General features: G+C 44.2%; 1 protein-coding gene across 2 annotated transcripts in view; it reads left to right on the forward strand.

The window, feature by feature from the left end:
• Positions 1-19,608, forward strand: part of LOC133553540 (pikachurin) — a 131,803-nt gene that overhangs the window by 7,390 nt on the left and 104,805 nt on the right. The window lies entirely within an intron of this gene.

Below are 19,608 nucleotides of genomic sequence, written 5' to 3' on the forward strand. Positions count from 1 at the left end.
TGGCCATGATTATAAACAATGTGAGGATGTGAGGAGCTCCACAACCCGTGACGTAACGCGCACATCGTCTGCTACTTCCGGTATAGGCAAGGCTTTTTTATTAGCGACCAAAAGTTGCGAACTTTATCGTCGATGTTCTCTACTAAATCCTTTCAGCAAAAATATGGCAATATCGCAAAATTATCAAGTATGACACATAGAATGGACCTGCTATCCCCGTTTAAATAAGAAAATCTCATTTCAGTAGGTCTTTAAAGGAAACTAAATGAGCTCATATATAGCTACAAATGAGGCATAATGATGCAATATGTACATATAGCTAGACTAAATAGCATGTTAGCATCGATTAGCTTGTAGTCATGCAGTGACCAAATATGTCCTATTAGCATTCCACACAAGTCCATAACATCAACAAACTTACCTTTGTGCATTCACGCACAACATTAAAAGTTTGGTTGACAAAACAAGACAGAAAAAGAAGTGGCATAAAACACGTCCTAGAAAGTCAAAGAAAGTTGTACATGTAAACACACCACGGTGAGTTCAAAGACCGCCAAAATTAGTAGGACAAAATGGCGCTCGCCAAATATATTGAATCAGTAAAGCATGTTTAATACAAACAGTGTGCTTTATAACAATTAGGGAGGTTTGTGTCATGTTTGTCCTCCTACAGAAACCATGTTAAAACAAAAAATATATTTTTTCCTTCATCTTTTTCAATTTTTCATACATTTTTGAAAAAGCTCCAGAGAGCCACTAGGGTGGCGCTAAAGAGCCGTGGGTTGCCGATCCGCGGTCTAGATGATCACATTCACATTCTTTAAGTGTCTAAAAAAGGCGACTCCTGGTAATAATATGGAGTAACCAGACTTGAAAGATGTTCATTCAGTTGTTTGAGGAAACCAGTCCTTTAAAATGGCAACTTTCCATATTTAGGAAAATAAGTCAGTAACATTAGGCCTTCGAGCTGTCCTGGATGAACTGAAATGACTTTTTCCAATAATTTTGGAACTTGCAACCGTAGTTCTTCTTGCTCATCGTCGCCATGTCTCTTCTTCGTTCTTCTGCTTTGTCTCTATTATGTTTTTGGACATTACTACCTGCCGTAGTTTTGAAGCAATGCATAGGGAATTTGGATGTTTTGGGTTAGTATATTTTTGTGCCGGCTGGCATTAACACACACTGAGAAATAGCTCCGTGCCTGCCTACTTTATGGGTTATAGATACACCTACGTATAACGGAGACGTATATAATAGTCTCCTTTTCAGGTGAGAGAGGACTCTAAAGGCAGTGCCTTTAAGGCACGCCCCCAATATTAATGTCGGGGTGGAAATCAGGAGAAATCCGGGAGAATGGTTGCCTGGGAGATTTTCGGGAGGGGCACTGAAATTCGGGAGTCTCCCGGGAAAATCGGGAGGATTGGCAAAAACTGTCATGTCCGTTATCTACTTTATTTATATGTTTATTTATTTATTATAATTTTTTTTTACAAAATTAAACAACTGAATGAACATCTTCTAAGTCTGGTGATTCTATACATTTTTTGCCAGAGGTAGTCTTATGACATGTTCTATGGTTGCCATTTATGTTTGTGTGATAAAAACTATAGAAATTTGGCCTATTACAGATATTTTATAGGTATAATCGCATCCCTGACAATGGTGGCTAGCATACATAATGCAGAGCTGCTCTTTTAAGTTTTTATCCTGTCCTCCATGGCGGCAAATAAACTTACACCTAACATCATCACTGGAGGACGAGGAGCAGCTAAACACACGACTCGCCAAGCTAGAGACAGCAGGTGGAGACAAGAAGACATGCTACGCGGCTAAAAGAGCTTGAATGTAAGGTTGCGCAACAACAGAAGAATAAATATCAATCAATCAATCAATGTTTATTTATATAGCCCCAAATCACAAGTGCCTCAAAGGGCTGGACAAGCCACAACGACATCTGCGGTTCAGCGCCCACATAAGAGCAAGGAAAAACTCACAACCCAGTGGGCTGTCGATGAGAATGACTATGACAAAACCTTGGGGAGGACGGCAAATGTGGGTAACCCACCCCCCTCTAGGGGAGACCGGATGCAATGGACGTTGAGTGGGTCTGACATAATATTGTGAAAGTCCAGTCCATAGTGGATCCAACATAATAGTGAGAGTCCAGTCCATAGTGGGGCCAGCAGGAGACCATCCCGAGTGGAGACAGGTCAGCAGCGCAGAGATGTCCCCAACCAATGCATAGGCGAGCGGTCCACCCCATGTCCTGACTCTCGACAGCCAGCACTTCATCATGGCCACCGGACCCTTATCCCCACCCCACCCCCCCTTCCACGAGGGGGAGGGGGGCAGTGCAGAAAAGAAAAGAAACGGTAGATCAACTGGTCTAAAAGGAGGGTGTATTTAAAGGCTAGAGCAGCGGTCACCAACGCGGTCCCCGCGGGCACCAGGTCGCCCGTATGGACCAGATGAGTCGCCCGCTGGCCTGTTCTAAAAATAGTTCAAATAGCAGCACTTACCAGTGAGCTGCCTCTATTTTTTTAAATTGTATTTATTTACTAGCAAGCTGGTCTCGCTTTGCTCGACATTTTTAATTCTAAGAGAGACAAAACTCAAATAGAATTTGAAAATCCAAGAAAATATTTTAAAGACTTGGTCTTCACTTGTTTAAATAAATTCATTTATTTTTTTACTTTGCTTCTTATAACTTTCAGAAAGACAATTTTAGAGAAAAAATACAACCTTAAAAATGATTTTAGGATTTTTAAACACATATACCTCTTTACCTTTTAAATTCCTTCCTCTTCTTTCCTGACAATTTAAATCAAAGTTCAAGTAAATGTATTTTTTTTATTGTGAAGAATAGTAAATCAATTTTAATGTATTTCTTCATTTTATCTTCTGTTTTTTTGACAAAGAATATTTGTGAAATATTTCTTCAAACTTATGATTAAAATTCAAAAAAATTATTTTGTCTTTGTTAGAAATACAGCCTGCAATGAGGTGGCAACTTGTCCAGGGTGTACCCCGCCTTCTGCCCGATTGTAGCTGAGATAGGCACCAGCGCCCCCCGCCACCCCAAAGGGAATAAGCGGTAGAAATGGATGGATGGATAGATAGAAATACAGCTTGGTCCAATTTGTTATATAGTCTAACAAAGTGCAGATTTGATTTTAACCTATTTAAAACATGTCATCAAAATTCTAAAATTAGTCTTAATCAGGAAAAATTACTAATGATGTTCCATAAATTATTTTTTTAATTTTTTCTAAAAGATTAGAATTAGCTAGTTTTTCTCTTCTTTTTTTTCGGTTAAATTTTGAATTTTAAAGAGTCGAAATGTATTTATAAAAATATTTATCTGTTTTTTTATATATTTATTGTGAGAAATCATTAAGATGATCAGTTTTTCCACAAAGATAAATATCATTAATTATTAATAATAACATAGAGTTAAATGTAAATTGAGCAAATTGGCTATTTATGGCAATTTATTTGAGTGTGTATCAAACTGGTAGCCCTTCGCATTAATCAGTACTCAAGAAGTAGCTCTTGGTTTCAAAGGTCTAGAGCAATGGTTCCCAAACTTTTGCAGGCTGGCGCCCCCCTTCTGACTTCGACTTCGGACTGCCGCCCCCCTACCAACCCCTTCTTCCTCACCGCCCCCCCAGATCTTTCCACCGCCCCCGGGGGGGCGGTACCGCCCACTTTGGGAACCACTGGTCTAGAGTATACAAATTAGTTTTAAGGTGAGACTTAAATGCTTCTACTGAGGTAGCATCTCTAACTGTTACCGGGAGGGCATTCAGAGTACTGGAGCCCGAATAGAAAACGCTCTATAGCCCGCAGACATTTTTTGGGCTCTGGGAATCCCTAATAAGCCGAAGTTCTTTGAACGCAGATTTCTTGCTGGGACATATGATACAATATTGTTTACCTTTTAACATAAGTGTAGCTGGAACAGCGTTATGGAGGAGAGTAACCAGATATTAACAGGAAATTAGCAAGTAGATAAAAAAAATAGTGTACAACAAAGACGACGAAGAAAAAACGCAGCCGAAAGTGAGCTAAATAAATAAGACCGCCCACAAAACAGCGCATTCTGAAGCGACTGTGTCAGAAAGCATTTTGAAGATGATCTGTAAAACATAATTATTCAACATTTTTACCAAAGAACCACCATTACCATTATACAAACCCCGTTTCCATATGAGTTGGGAAATTGTGTTAGATGTAAATATAAACAGAATACAATGATTTGCAAATCCTTTTCAACCCACATTCAATTGAATGTACTACAAAGACAAGATATTTGATGTTCAAACTCATAAACTTTATTTTTTTTTGCAAATAATTACTAACCTTAGAAATCCATGGCTGCAACACGTGCCAAAGTAATTGGGAAAGGGCATGTTCACCACTGTGTTACATCACCTTTTCTTTTAACAACACTCAATAAACGTTTGGGAACTGAGGAAACTAATTGTTGAAGCTTTGAAAGTGGAATTCTTTCCCATTCTTTTTTTATGTCGAGCTTCAGTTGTTCAACGCTGTCATATTTTACGCTTCATAATGCGCCACACATTTTCGATGGGAGACAGGTCTGGACTGCAGGCGGGCCAGGAAAGTACCCACGCTCTTTTTTTTTTTTACAAAGCCACGCTGTTGTAACACTTGTCTTGCTGAAATAAGCAGGGGCGTCCATGATAACGTTGCTTGGATGACAACATATGTTGTTCCAAAACCTGTATGGACCTTTCAGTATTAATGGTGCCTTCACAGATGTGTAAGTTAACCATGCCTTGGGCACTAACACACTCCCATACCATCACAGATGCTGGCTTTTAAACTTTGCGCCTATAAAAATCCGAATGGTTATTTTCCTTTTTGTTCTGGAGGAAACCACGTCCTCCATCCATCCATCCATCCATCATCCTCCGCTCATCCGAGGTCGGGTCGCGGGGGCAGCAGCCTAAGCAGGGAAGCCCAGACTTCCCTATCTCCAGCCACTTCGTCTAGCTCTTCCCGGGGGATCCAGAGGCGTTCCCAGGCCAGCCGGGAGACATAGTCTTCCCAACATGTCCTGGGTCTTCCCCGTGGCCTCCTACCAGCTGGACGTGCCCTAAACACCTCCCGAGGGAGGCGTTCGGGTGGCATCCTGACCAGATGCCCGAACCACCTCATCTGGCTCCTCTCGATGTGGAGGAGCAGCGGCTTTACGTTGAGCTCCTCCCGGATGACAGAGCTTCTCACCCTATCTCTAAGGGAGAGCCCCGCCACCCAGCGGAGGAAACTCATTTCGGCCGCTTGTACCCGTGATCTTATCCTTTCGGTCATGACCCAAAGCTCATGACCATAGGCGAGGATGGGAACGTAGATCGACCGGTAAATTGAGAGCTTTGCCTTCCGGCTCAGCTCCTTCTTCACCACAACGGATCGATACAACGTCCGCATTACTGAAGACGCCGCACCGATCCGCCTGTCGATCTCACGATCCACTCTTCCCGCACTCGTGAACAAGACTCCTAGGTACTTGAACTCCTCCACTTGGGGCAGGGTCTCCTCCCCAACCCGGAGATAGCACTCCACCCTTTTCCGGGCGAGAACCATGGACTCGGACTTGGAGGTGCTGATTCTCATTCCGGTCGCTTCACACTCGGCTGCGAACCGATCCAGTGAGAGCTGAAGATCCCGGCCAGATGAAGCCATCAGGACTACATCATCTGCAAAAAGCAGAGACCTAATCCCGTGGCCACCAAACCGGAACCCCTCAACGCCTTGGCTGCGCCTAGAAATTCTGTCCATAAAAGTTATGAACAGAATCGGTGACAAAGGACAGCCTTGGCGGAGTCCAACCCTCACTGGAAACGTGTCCGACTTACTGCCAGCAATGCGGACCAAGCTCTGACACTGATCATACAGGGAGCGGACTGCCACAATAAGACAGTCCGATACCCCATACTCTCTGAGCACTCCCCACAGGACTTCCCGAGGGACACGGTCGAATGCCTTCTCCAAGTCCACAAAGCACATGTAGACTGGTTGGGCAAACTCCCATGCACCCTCAAGAACCCTGCCGAGAGTATAGAGCTGGTCCACAGTTCCACGACCAGGACGAAAACCACACTGTTACTCCTGAATCCGAGGTTCGACTATCCGGCGAAGCCTCCTCTCCAGTACACCTGAATAAACCTTACCGGGAAGGCTGAGGAGTGTGATCCCACGATAGTTGGAACACACCCTCCGGTCCCCCTTCTTAAAGAGAGGGACCACCACCCCGGTCTGCCAATCCAGAGGTACCGCCCCCGATGTCCACGCGATGCTGCAGAGTCTTGTCAACCAAGACAGCCCCACAGCATCCAGAGCCTTAAGGAACTCCGGGCGGATCTCATCCACCCCCGGGGCCTTGCCGCCGAGGAGCTTTTTAACTACCTCAGCGACCTCAGCCCCAGAAATAGGAGAGTCCACTACAGATTCCCCAGGCACCGCTTCCTCAAAGAAAGACGTGTTGGTGGGATTGAGGAGGTCTTCGAAGTATTCCCTCCACCGATCCACAACATCCGCAGTCGAAGTCAGCAGAACACCATCCGCACCATACACGGTGTTGATAGTGCACTGCTTCCCCTTCCTGAGGCGCCGTATGGTGGTCCAGAATCGCTTCGAAGCCGTCCGGAAGTCGTTTTCCATGGCTTCCCCGAACTCTTCCCATGTCCGAGTTTTTGCCTCCGCGACCGCTAAAGCTGCACACCGCTTGGCCCGTCGGTACCCGTCCACTGCCTCCGGAGTCCTATGAGCCAAAAGAACCCGATAGGACTCCTTCTTCAGCTTGACGGCATCCCTCACTGCTGGTGTCCACCAACGGGTTCTGGGATTACCGCCACGACAGGCACCAACAACCTTGCGGCCACAGCTCCAATCAGCCGCCTCGACAATAGAGGTTCGGAACATGGTCCACTCGGACTCAATGTCCCGCACCTCCCTCGTGACATGTTCAAAGTTCTCCCGGAGGTGTGAATTGAAACTCTCTCTGACAGGAGACTCTGCCAGACGTTCCCAGCAGACCCTCACAATGCGCTTGGGCCTGCCAGGTCTGTCCGGCATCCTCCCCCACCATCGCAGCCAACTCACCACCAGGTGGTGATCGGTAGAAAGCTCCGCCCCGCTCTTCACCCGAGTGTCCAAAACATGAGGCCGCAAATCCGATGACACAACTACAAAGTCGATCATGGAACTGCGGCCTAGGGTGTCCTGGTGCCAAGTGCACATATGGACACCCTTATGTTTGAACATGGTGTTTGTTATGGACAATCCGTGACGAGCACAAAAGTCCAATAACAAAACACCACTCGGGTTTAGATCCGGGCGACCATTCTTCCCAATCACGCCTCTCCAGGTTTCACTGTCGTTGCCAACATGAGCGTTGAAGTCCCCCAGTAGAACAAGGGAATCACCCGGAGGAGCACTTTCCAGTACTCCCTCGAGTGTACCCAAAAAGGGTGGGTATTCTGAACTGCTGTTTGGTGCGTAAGCACAAACAACAGTCAGGACCCGTCCCCCCACCCGAAGGCGAAGGGAAGCTACCCTCTCGTCCACTGGGTTGAACTCAAACGTGCAGGCTTTGAGCCGGGGGGCAACGAGAATTGCCACCCCAGCCCGTCGCCTCTCACTGCCGGCAACGCCAGAGTGGAAGAGGGTCCAGTCCCTCTTGAGAGAACTGGTTCCAGAGCCCTTGCTGTGCGTCGAGGTGAGTCCGACTATATCCAGCCGGAACTTCTCTACCTCGCGCACTAGCTCAGGCTCCTTCCCCCCCAGTGAGGTGACGTTCCACGTCCCAAGAGCTAGCCTCTGTAGCCGAGGATCGGACCGCCAAGTGCCCTGCCTTCGGCTGCCGCCCAGCTCACAATGCACCCGACTTCTATGGCCCCTCCTATGAGTGGTGAGCCCATTGGAGGGATGACCCACGTTGCCTCTTCGGGCTGTGCCCGGCCGGGCCCCATGGGGACAGGCCCGACCACCAGGCGCTCGCCATCGTGCCCCAACTCCGGGCCTGGCTCCAGAGCGGGGCCCCGGTGACCCACGTCCGGGCGAGGGAAATCTGGGTTCATTTTGTTGTAATTCCATAGAAGTCTTTGAGCTGCTCTTTGTCTGATCACTCACCTAGGACCTGTTTGTCTTGGGAGACCCTACCAGGGGGCATGAAAGCCCCCAGACAACATAGCTCCTAGGATCATTGGGACACGCAAACTCCTCTACCACGGTAAGGTCCTCTGTTTTCAAATATGATTTTAAATGTGGACTCGTCAGACCACAGAACACCTTTTCACTTTGCATCAGTCCATCTTAGGTGAGCTCGGGCCCAGCCAGGCCAACGGCGTTTCAGGATATTGTTGATAAATGGGTTTGGCTTTGCATAGTAGAGTTTTACTTGCACTTACAGATGTAGCAACCAACTGTAGTTACTGACAGTGGTTCTATGAAGTGTTTGTGAGCCCATGTGGTGATATCTTTTACACACTGATATCGGTTTTTGATGCAGTACCGCCTGAGGGATCAAAAGTCCGTCATATCATCGCTTACGTGCAGTGATTTCTCCAGATTCTCTGAACTTTTTGATAATTTTATGGACCGTAGATGGTAAAATCCCTAAATTCCTTGCAATAGCTCGTTGAGAAATGTTATTCTAAAACTGTTCGACAATTTGCTTACAAATTGGTGACCCTCACCCCATCCTTGTTTGTGAATTACTTAGCATTTCATGGAAGCTGCTTTTGTACCCAATCATGGCACCCACCTGTTCCCAATTAGCCTGCACACCTGTGGGATGTTCCGTATAAGTGTTTGATGAGCATTCCTCAACTTTATCAGTATTTATTGCCACCTTTCCCAACTTCTTTGTCACCTGTTGCTGGCATCAAATTATAAAGTTAATGATTAATTGCAAAAAAAAACGTCTATCAGTTTGAACATCAAATATGTTGTCTTTGTAACATATTCAACTGAATATGGGTTGAAAATGATTTGCAAATCATTGTATTCCGTTTATATTTACATCTAACACAATTTCCCAACTCATATGGAAACAGGGTTTGTACGTGGACCACAAGGAAGTGTTTTCAATTTAAAAAAAAAATATATATATGGGATAGGTTGATTGGCAACACTAAATTGGCCCTAGTGTGTGAATGTGAGTGTGAATGTTGTCTGTCTATCTGTGTTGGCCCTGCGATGAGGTGGCGACTTGTCCAGGGTGTACACCGCCTTCCGCCCGATTGTAGTTAAGCTAGGTGCCAGCGCCCCCTGCAACCCCAAAAGGGAACAAGCGGTAGAAAATGGATGGAGATATATATGTATATGTATATATATATATATATATATATATATATATATATATATATATATATATATGTATATGTATATATACTGTATATATATATATATATAATATATATGTATATATACTGTATATATATATATATATATATATATATATAATATATATAAAGAAACCCCTTTAATGCTTCCTATAATCCGGCGCACCTTTTGTATGAAAATAGTGAAGTGAATTGAATTATATTTATGTAGCGCTTTTCTCTAGTGACTCAAAGCGCTTTTTCATAGTAAAACCCAATATCTAAGTTACACTTAAACCAGTGTGGGTGGAATGTCTTGCCCAAAGACACAACAGCAGTGACTAGGAAGGCGGAAGCGGGGCTCGAACCTGGAATCCTTAAGTTGCTGGCACGGCCACTCTACCAACCCTAGTTATACCGCAATTATCAATTTTATAATTAGATTAAACTGTCACACACACACACACACACACACACACACACACACACACACACACACACACACACACACACACACACACACACACACACACACACACACACACACACACCGCTGGCGTCACAAATATTCGTCTTAAACAGAACTCCTAACCTCGCAAGTAACATCATGGTGGTTATAATAACAAGTCAAACAGAAAATCATCTACAGATTAGTATTCACATCCAGCCAGGAAGAAGAAGCTGATGTAGCGTGCATACACGCACTATATCACCGAATGTTCAAATGAAAAGCCCAGCCTGGGTTGATACGCCTTTTCCAAATAAGTTATATACGTTTCATGGATTTCAGTGACATTCACACGTATTATCAAAAGTCCATGTTCCACCTTTTTTTGCATGACGGGCAGATGGGAGAATAAGAGAGATGTGCGTAACTTTGCGTTAAAAAAAAGAGTTAAGTGCAAACGACAGGTTAAGGTTCTGAGTTTTATGTCCTTGATGTCACCTTTGATCTTCTTCAGAAAAACCCTCTCAGTCTCAACCCATCCAAACGATTTTTTCATTCGCTCTTATATTCCCCTGTGTGACGTTGCTGTAAAGCCGACAAAACAAGTGGCAGAAGAATGCATAGCAGGGAAAATGCAGACCTTTTTTTTTTTGTATTTTCACTGAAGTCTTTGTCCTATGCTGAGTTCCTGCGCTGACATTTACCTTTTAGAGATATCAAGGTTGCAGCAAAACACTCTGCTCTCATTAAAATGGCATCCTGTTGCTTTTAGGGCCCTGCCAGCCCACCATTGATCTCCTGACTAGCATCCAGGCTGCACATGAGTCGCTGGCTGCTACCTGTGCACACACACACACACACACACACACACACACACACACACACACACACACACACACACACACACACACACACACACACACACACACACACACACACACACACACACACGTGCATGCATCCCTGGATAGAGCAAGCAAGTTATGTGCAATTAAAAAGGTCTCATAGTGATCAGCTATAAAATGAAACGTTACTTTCTTGTTTATAGTGTTTTGGTGAGGGCGGTGAACACGACTTGGTCTCAACAACACTAATCGAAAGAAAACATTAGTTTGCACTCCTGCACTGTTGGCCACACTTAGCAAAAACATCTTTGGAATGGCAAAATGCTAAGTTTTTAATAAGTCTCCTGTAGTCACCCGGTGCTACAAAAGCAAATAACCGTCAGGGTCTCTAATTTTGTTTTCATTGGTTTTATTTCAAAGGCAAAAAATGATATAAAAGATATTAGGCAAAGTAGTAGTTGTAAAAAAAAAAAAAAGAATCTCAAGGAGGGTTAAACAAAAGAAAAAGAGGACTGTGTACAAAAAGCTTATATGTACGTATATGTATATGGGCAAATCCAGGCCCCCCCCAAAAATATGGAGAAAATCCAATGACCTGGATGAATGAGAAAATCCATGATGTTCATATGATGAGTCACAATTGGCTAAGGTTTAAGCAAAAAAACATTACAGACTGGCCAATCAGAGGCAAATTAAGGCGGGGTCATCGAAACCAGTAAGAAAAATCGGAACAGAGACACACTCATGTCACATGACTGATTGATTGATCTGCTGCTCCCAGTCTGTGGAACCGCTCTCCCCGACCACCTGAGGGCACCTCAGACTGTGAATGCTTTTAAAAAAGGCTTAAAAACCCATCTTTTAAAAAAAGCTGATTTATAGATATGCATGCTGGTTCTAGCTATTGGGCTGTTTCTAGTTTTATATATTTTTTATTTTTATTATCTTTTTATTATTATTTTTTTTTACACTGTGGCACTTAGAGGTTGTTTGCTCAACGTAAAGTGCTTTTTTTTCTAACAAATAAAATCTATGATTATTATGATTGATTGAGACTTTTATTAGTAGATTGCACATTACAGTACATATTCAGTACAATTGACCACTAAATGGTGACACCTAAATAAGTTTTTCAACTTGTTTAAGTCGTGTTCCACATTAATCAATTCATGGTAAATGACGACGAGGGATTCAGAGACAGAGGGACACTTCAAGCTGACCACATTAAAAAAATAAAAAATAAAATAAATACTTGGGATAAATGGCAGAGGAATTCTCTCCCGTAGATTAGATTTTTCCTTTATTGATGAAGATTACGTGCAGGATTTGTGCGTCTGCCTCACAATACAAAGGTCCTGAGTAGTCCTGGGTTCAATCCCGGGCTCGGGATCTTTCTGTGTGGAGTTTGCATGTTCTCCCCATGACTGCGTGGGTTTCCTCCGGGTACTCCGGCTTCCTCCCACCTTCAAAGACATGCACCTGGGGATAGGTTGATTGGCAACACTAAATGGGCCCTGGTGTGTGAATGTGAGTGTGAATGTTGTTTGTCTATCTGTGTTGGCCCTGCAGTGAGGTGGCGACTTGTCCAGGGTGTACGCCGCCTTCCGCCCGATTGTAGCTGAGGTAGGCACCAGCGCCCCCCGTGGCCCCAAAAGGGAATAAGCGGTAGAAAATGGATGGATGGATGGAGGACGTGCAGGAGACCCACAATAATGTGTGTCTTTGGCAATATTTAGACAAAGGTATGCGTTTAGAGAAAACAAGGTCCAAAATAGTAGTTTTTAGAGTTTTTGTTCTGTAAATCAAAATCATAACTGCCCTCTTCATCTACGACATGGAACACAAATTTAAGAACACACATTAAGGTGAGTTAATGAAAAGATTTACTGGACATACCTAAGTAAACCAGTAAACTAAGTTTCCCAGCATCCGGAAAACTTTGGTTTCCCGGACGCTGGGAAAGTCTGGTTTACAGATTGATGAAGATGTCTCGTCATCAATCTGTCAAGTGATGAAGAGACATCAATCTGTCCCCAAGGGGACGCGTGGCACAGTTGGGAGAGTGGCTCTGCTAGCAACCTGATGGTTCCTGGTTCAATCCGCACCTTCTACATTCCAAGTCACGTCAGTTGTGTCCTTGAGCAAGACCCTTCACCCTTGGTGATGGGTCCTGGTTAGCGCCTTGCATGGCAGCTCCCACCAAAGCAAAGTGTCAAAGCGCTATGAGTTCCTTAAAAAAGGTAGGAAAGCGCTATACAAGTATTTACCATTTACCATTTGAAGAAAGAGTCTTATCGGGTCCTTTTGGCTCATGGGACTCCGGAGGCAGCGGACAGGTACTGACAAACCAAGCATCGGCCGTTGCGGAGGCAAAAACTGGGAAATGGGAGGAGTGCGGGGAAACAATGGAAAAACGACTTCTGGAAGGCTTTGAAGCCCTTCTGGACCACCATCCGCCGCCTCAAGAAGGGGGAAGCAGTGCACAGTCAACACCGAGTATGGTGAGGATGGTGTGTTGCTGACCTCGACTGCGGATGTTGTGGATTGGTGGAGGGAATACTTTGAAGACCTCCTCAATCCCACTTACACGTCTTCCTAAAAGGAAGCAGTGCCTGGGAAATCTGTGGTGGGCTGTTCTATTTCTGAGGCTGAGGTTGCCGAAGTAGTTAAAAAGCTGCGCCCGGAGTTCTTTAAGGCTCTGGATGCTGTGGTCTTGTCTTGGTTGACAAGAAGTTGCAACATTGCGTGGACATTGAGGGTGGTACCTCTGGATTGGCAGACCGGGCAGGTGGTTTCTCTCTTTAAGAAGTGTTCCAACTATTGTGGGATCACACTCCTAAGCTTTCCCGGTAAGGACTATTCAGGTGTACTGGAGAGGATGCTACACCAGATAGTAGAACCTCCTTCAGGAGGAGTAGTGTGGTTTTCATCATGGTCGTGGAACTGTAGACCACATCTGTACTCTCGGCAGGGTCCTTGAGGATCCATGGGAGTTTGCCCAACCAGTCTACCTGTGCTTTGTAGACCTGGAGAAGGTATTCGACTGCATCCCCCGGAAAGTCCTGTGGGGAGTGCTCAGACAATATGGGGTATTCGACTGATTGTCTGATTTTGGCAGTACTCTCCCTGTATGATCAGTATGAGAGCTTGGGCCGCATTGCCGGCAGTAAGTCAGATACATTTTTAGTGAGGGTTGGACTCCGCCAGGGCTGCCTGTTCATAACCTTTATAGACAGAATCTCGATGCGCAGTCAGGGTGTTGAGGGGATCCGGTTTGGTGGCTGCAGGATTAGGTCTCTGCTGTTTGCAGATGATGTGGTTCTGATGGCTTCATCTGGCCAAGATCTTCAGCTCTCACTGGATCAGTTCGCAGTCCAGTGTGAAGCGACTGGGATGAAAGTCAGCACCTCCAAGTCCGAGTCCATGGTTCTCTGCGGGAAAAGGGTGGAGTGCCATGTCCGGGATGGGGAAGAGATCTTGTCCAAAGTGAGGTAAGTTCAAATACCTCAGAGTCTTGTTCATGGGTGAGGGAAGAGTGGCTCGTGAGATCGACAGGCGGATTGGTGCAGCGTCTTCAGTAATGCGGACACTGTATCGATCCGTTGTGGTAAATTAGGAGCTTGAGACGGAAGGCAAAGCTCTCAATTTACTGGTCGATCTATGTTCCCATCCTCACCTATGGTCATGAGCTTTGGGTCACAAGTACAAGCGGCTGAAATCAGTTTACTCAGTCAGGTGGTGGGGCTCTCTCTTAGCGATAGGGTGAAAAGCACTGTCATCCGGGAAGAGCTCAAAGTGGCTGCTCCTCCACATTGAGAGGAGCCAGATAAGGTGGTTCGGTCAACTGGTCAGGATGCCACCTGGACGCCTACCCTGGGGAGGTGTTTAGGGCACAACTGACTATTAGGAGGCCACGGGGAAGACCCAAGACACGTTGGGGAGACGATGTCTCCCGGCTTGGCAACGTCTCGTAATCCCCCAAGAGAAGCTGGACGAAGTGGCTGGGGGGAGGGAAGTCTGGGCTTTTCTGCTTAGGCTGCTGCCCCCGCAACCCTATCTCGAATAAGTGGAAGAAAATGGATGGATTGATAAAATATTGTCCTGTGATTCTAATCATAATTTTTTTTAAGAATCATTTCTTTTTTGTGGTTTGAGCGCCTGTCCCCTCAAAAAAAATCTCTATGCACGTGGATGGCATAAATCATTTATAATAATACATTTTAAACCACTGTTTAGCATGCAAATAATCTCTTCAACTTGATTGTGGCCATCTTCTATACGTCAAAGTGCTTGTTGGTGACGTGACAAGGACACTTGGGTGCCTGTTAAAGCCAGGATAGTCGGCTATCGTAGATGCTGATGATCTTCAGCCCACATTCGCCGTCTCTTTGTCCTTGTGTGTGGGCTCTTCTGACGCTCTATAGAGAGAGAAACATGATCTGGAATGCAAAATTTTACCTTTGCTAAATACGTCATACGGATATTTGACTTTTGACCTATTAAATATAATTGTTTTTAATGTATTTGTCACAGGGACAGTGCATATTAATAAGCATTTCTGTCAATATGCCAGCGTTAGTCAGAAGTAGGGCTGGGGGATATGTCGATACACTCGATATGTCGCTGGTTTGTCTCTGTGCTATATAGAAAATTACTATATCGTGATATTCGAGTATACGTTCTCACACAGTTGCTTTTAGCTGCAGGCATTACACCGCATGCGTTTCCCACTCTTTCTTGTCTCTTCTTCTCACAGAGACTTAAAACAAGCGCACCTTTTTACATACGTCACGTGTGCACCGTCACACGCCCTTCCCGACTAGAGAGGTAGCGACATGGGTAACATTAGCTGTGATGCTAGTGGAGAGGTGCAAGTGGTAATACGAGAGAAAGAAGGTGCGAATCTAGTAACGAATGAAGAAAGAATTAATTCCCAAGAAAAACAGCACGGGGTGAATCATCTGGCAGTGGTTTGGCTTCAAGTGGGAAGATGTTGAACAATTATGCAGCAAAATCGTTGCTACAAAAAGTAGCAGCACTGCTAATGTAGCATCATTTGAAAAGTCACTCGCTAGAGAATGAGTGCTTTAAAATCTGCATGTCAACATCTCCGTTCGGTGCCACACCAACAAAATGCCAAAGCAACTATTTCCAAATCAACTCCGTATAAAAAAAATAGTGGACAACAGAAGGAGATAACGTCCACAGGAACCTACCACATAGCGAAGGACATACACTATTTGATTTCCTATTATGCAGCTCATTTTTATTTGACACCTATTGAAATATCTTGTGTGACATAATGCACAAAAGTGCACTTTATATGTTTTAAACTATTGTAGTGGCGTTCTGCACAAAAAGTGCACTTTAATTTAGTGTTGTTTGGATATGTCATTTTAGTGACATGCACAAATGTGTACTCTTAGCTTATTTGAAAATTTGTCTCTGACAATCTTGCACTTTCTGTTTTAAAATGACATGAATGTTTGTGCCACTGCTTGATCAATGTTTAATAAATACAGTTTTGGTAAATTGACTTAGTTGTGATTTCCCTCTCTGCATGAAAGTTTAAGATGAGCATATATTAATGCAGTATGAACAAGAATGTTTTAATGTAGACACATAGAATCATCATACTGCTGTTAATATTAATTCAAGGCTAAGGCAAAATATCCCGATGTATATCTTGTATCGTGATATGGCCCAAAAATATAGAGATATTAATAAAAGGCCATATCACCCAGCCCTAGCCAGAAGGCATTTTTTCAGAGGACCAAAGTCCCCCTTATAAAATAATTTGACATCTTTACATAAAAATATAGTCAATACAATACAATACATCACTAAAATAGTATTGCTGCCAGGTCTATGAATGTTCTCATTCATTCAGGTCATTCATCATCATCATCAATCTTTATTGCAGACCTTTAAGATCCATTAAACATATAAAACACAATACAAAATATTAAAAAACAAAACAAAAAAAACATAAAAAAAAAAAAGTCCAAATGTCAGTTTCTAACATACAAACATGTGTGCCAATGGTTCCACAGTCCAGATGAGTACCTAACAGAACTGCAGCCAGGGTTCGTTAAAGGGGAACATTATGTAAGTGTCAATATATACCTTGATGGTGCAGAAAAAAGACCATATATTTTTTTAACCGATTTCCGAACTCTAAATGGGTGAATTTTGGCGAATTAAACGCCTTTCTGTGTATTGCTCTGGTGGCGATAACATCAGAACGTGACCTCACCGAGGTAATACAGCCGCCATTTTCATTTTCCACACGTTACACACACGGGTCTCAGCTCTGTTATTTTCCGTTTTTTCAACAATTTTTTTGGAACCGTGGAGACATCATGCCTCGACGGTGTGTTGTCGGAGGGTGTAACAACACTAACAGGGAGGGATTCAAGTTGCACCACTGGCCTGAAGATGCGAAAGTGTCTGCCGCCAGACCCCCATTGAATGTGCTGGAGTGTCTCCACATTTTACCGGCGATGATAGACATGACACAGAGATGTATGGTTAACCTGCAAATGCATTTGCAAGGATTAAGTCAACGAAATCACAAAGGTGAGTTTTGTTGATGTTGACTTATGTGCTAATCAGACATATTTGGTTGCTGCGTGACTGCCAGCTAATCGATGCTAATATGCTATTTACCGGCGGTGCTAAAGCAGACATGGCACAGAGATGTATGGATAACCTGCAGATGCATTTGCAAATATATTACGTTTCCTTCCACCAACATTTAATGCGAAAAAAACACTTACCAATCGACGGATTTAAGTTGCTCCATTATCACAAAATGCGAAAGTCCTGATCGTTTGGTCCGCACATTTTACCAGCGATGTTAACGCAGCTATTCGGCCATGCTATGGCTATGAATAGCGTCAATAACTATTCGCTCAATAGCTTCAGTTTCTTCTTCAATACTTTCATACTCCAACCATCTGTTTCAATACATGCTTAATCTGTTGAATCGCTTAAGCCGCTGAAATCCGAGCTAATGTCGCTATATCTTGCTGTGGTATTCCCATTGTTTGTTTACATTGGCAGCACTGTATGACGTCACAGGAAAATGGATAGTGGTTTCGAAGATAGCGAAAACAAGGCACTTTAAAACTTTATTTAGGGATATTCCGGGAACGGTAAAATTTTGAAAAAAACTTCAATAAATACAACAAGCCACTGGGAACTGATTTTTATTGTTTTTAACCCTTTTGAAATTGTGATAATGTTCCCCTTTAACACAATATTTATTTCATTTTCTGACTCAGATGCCCTACGCATTAACTTATACATAAGGTTGCGTAGCAATGCTGAGAAAGTGGGCACCCCAACACTAACACACATCGGCTTGCACTGGGCCTTCTTGGAATTCATTATAAGCAAACTTCAGCTTCATTGTAATCTAAGGGCGCTCGGGTGAGATCTTCTCAGGTCAGGTCGGACCAGGTCTAGATCTGACTATTTTAAGTCTAAGCCTGGATCCGACCAATCTAAGTCTAAGACTGGATCTGACTAATCTAAGTCTATGATGATGAAGCCTACTTGGATGACATAGCCAAACATCTTCTAAGACAAACCAAACCATCCAGTTGCGATTGATTAAATGCCCTAAGTGTATTGCTACCACCACAGGAGTGGAATGCAACCACATGCACACAATTAAGATTATGTCTGGTGGGTATGTATTGTGGTTAGAGATGTCCGAGAATGGCTTTTTTGCAGATATCCGACATTCCGATATTGTCCATCTCTTAATTACCAATACCGATATCAACTGATACCGATATATACAGTCGTGGAATTAACACATTATGTCTAATTTTGTTGTGATGCCCTGCTGGATGCATTAAACAATGTAACAAGGTTTTCCAAAATATATCAACTCAAGTTATGGAAAAAAAAATGCCAACATGGCACTGCCATATTTATTATTGAAGTCACAAAGTGCATTATTTTATTTTTCAACATTGGCCCTAGTGTGTGAATGTGAGTGTGAATGTTGTCTGTCTATCTGTGTTGGCCCTGCGATGAGGTGACGACTTGTCCAGGGTGTACACCGCCTTCTGCCCGATTGTAGCTTAGATAGGCACCAGCGCACCCCGTGACCCCAAAGGGAATAATCGGTAGAAATGGATGGATAGATGGATGCCTCTAAACAGCAGCTTGGAAATTGGGACATGCTCTCCCTGAGAGAGCATGAGGAGGTTGAGGTGTGGGGGGTAGGGGGTAGAGGGGGCTGTATATTGTAGCGTCCCGGAAGAGTTAGTGCTGCAAGTGTTATGTTTGCTCCTGGGGAAGGAGACGGCACAGCGACGGAATGTCAAGTTCAACAGGTTTATTAGAACACTTGATGATTACGTGGAGTGTGTATGCTACTATGGAAGATTATGTGTGGAATTTATTATATGTAGATACCGTAAGGTTTGTTGAGGTGCGTGTTGGTTGAAAAGGATGTCCAAATCCGAGAGGGAGCAAGCCAGAGGAAGTCCAAAGTCCAAGCAAGGCCCGAGGCAGGAGAGCGAGTCCAAAGTCCATAAACGAGGTCGGGGGATCCAGGAAGGCAAAATGGGGCCAGGAGGGAAGCAGCGATGGTGACACGAACACTGTGGAAAGAGCAGGAGAAACAGGATCATGGAAAACACAAGGGCACAAGAAAGTAGTCACTAGCAAGATCAGGAGGACACGCAGCTTATGAGGTGTAGTTTACGTTCCGACATCAAGGAGTCAGCGTCGGCCATCTTTATACTGCCCTCCTTCATCAACGTCAGGTGTGTCAGGCAAGGACTGTCGCCGGCTGCGGCGGAGAGTGGGCATGGTCCGCTTGATGAGCGTGGGTGGGTGTCTGGTGTTGACAGCGGAGCCTCTGCGTGCACTTGCAGCAACGGGAAACCCAGAGTGTGTGTTTGACACAACAGCAAGGGGTTCTTGGTATTTGTTATGTTGTGTT

This window comes from Nerophis ophidion, linkage group LG01, assembly GCF_033978795.1.
Source record: "Nerophis ophidion isolate RoL-2023_Sa linkage group LG01, RoL_Noph_v1.0, whole genome shotgun sequence".
NCBI lineage: Eukaryota > Metazoa > Chordata > Actinopteri > Syngnathiformes > Syngnathidae > Nerophis > Nerophis ophidion.